A 1,210-nucleotide genomic window follows, 5' to 3' on the forward strand; every position below is an offset into this window, starting at 1 on the left:
TCCCAACTACTCAAGAGGCTAGGGCAGGAGGATCGCTTGAGCTCAGGAGTTTGAGACCATCTTGGCCTACATGGTGAAACCCCATCTCTACAAAAAATACAAAAATTAGCCAGGCATGGTGGTGGGCGCCTGTAATCCCAGCTACTCGGGAGGCTGAGGCACAAGAATGGCCTGAACCCAGGAGGCGGAGGTTGTAGTGAGATCACACCATTGCACTCCAGCCTGGGTGATAGAGTGAGACTCTGTCTCAAAAAAAAATAAAAATAAAAAATAAAAGAACTAAAATTGAACAGGACAAAATAGAAAACCCTGTTTTGTAAAACTTTTGTTGCAATATATCCTATGTGTATATATGTGCTTCTTGGGCTGCAATATGAAATGTATTTTTTACCATAGGTCATAGGAAAGAAAAAAAAAGGAAAAACATTGGATTGTTCATCTGAAGTGAGAGGGAGTTTATTTGTACTATATATGCTTTTGTCCTGTCAAGGATTTTCCCTCAGGTTTTCTCAATCTTTAGAACCTGTTCAATTAAAAAACAATTTTTAAAATATAATTTAAAAATCTAAAGATTAACAGAAAAAAAATGTCAGTGTGTTTCAACTGGGGAACAAGGAGATGGCATTTTGTCCAGGTTTGAGTGGGAACTTACAGTGAGAGCAGTATCCCCATCACAGGGGGGCAGAGTCAAGAGTCCCTCACACGGGCCGGGTGCAGTGCCTCACGCCTGTCATCCCAGCACTTTGGGAGGCCGACGCAGGTAGATGACCTGAGGTCAGGAGTTTGAAACCAGCCTGGCCAACATGGCGAAACCCCGTCTCTACTAAAAATACAAAAAACTAGCTGGGCGTGGTGGTGGGAGCCTGTAATACCAGCTACTCAGGAGGCTAAGGCAGGAGAATCGCTTGAACCCGGGAGGCAGAGGTTGCAGTAAGCCAAGATCTACCACTGCACTCCAGCCTGGGCAACAAGAACAAGACTATCTCACAACAAGAACAAGACTATCTCAAAGAAAAAAAAAAAAGTCCCTTCCACACAACCTCCAGGGGCTCTTCTCTGCTCTAGTGGTGGTAGGAACCCCTTGTTCATCAGTTAAGGCAGGTGGGTCAGGGGCCAGGAAGGAGAGAGGAAGGAGGAACAAGGGGAGAGGCAGGAGGGTGGCAGGAAGGCTGGAGGGAGACAGAGAGCAACAGAGAGAAGGCCGGGGCGG

General features: G+C 46.1%; 1 protein-coding gene across 1 annotated transcript in view; it reads right to left on the reverse strand.

The window, feature by feature from the left end:
* Nucleotides 1-1,210, reverse strand: part of ZNF341 (zinc finger protein 341) — a 55,394-nt gene that overhangs the window by 8,647 nt on the left and 45,537 nt on the right. The window lies entirely within an intron of this gene.

This window comes from Colobus angolensis, unplaced genomic scaffold (genome assembly GCF_000951035.1).
Source record: "Colobus angolensis palliatus isolate OR3802 unplaced genomic scaffold, Cang.pa_1.0 Scaffold114, whole genome shotgun sequence".
Lineage (NCBI taxonomy): Eukaryota > Metazoa > Chordata > Mammalia > Primates > Cercopithecidae > Colobus > Colobus angolensis.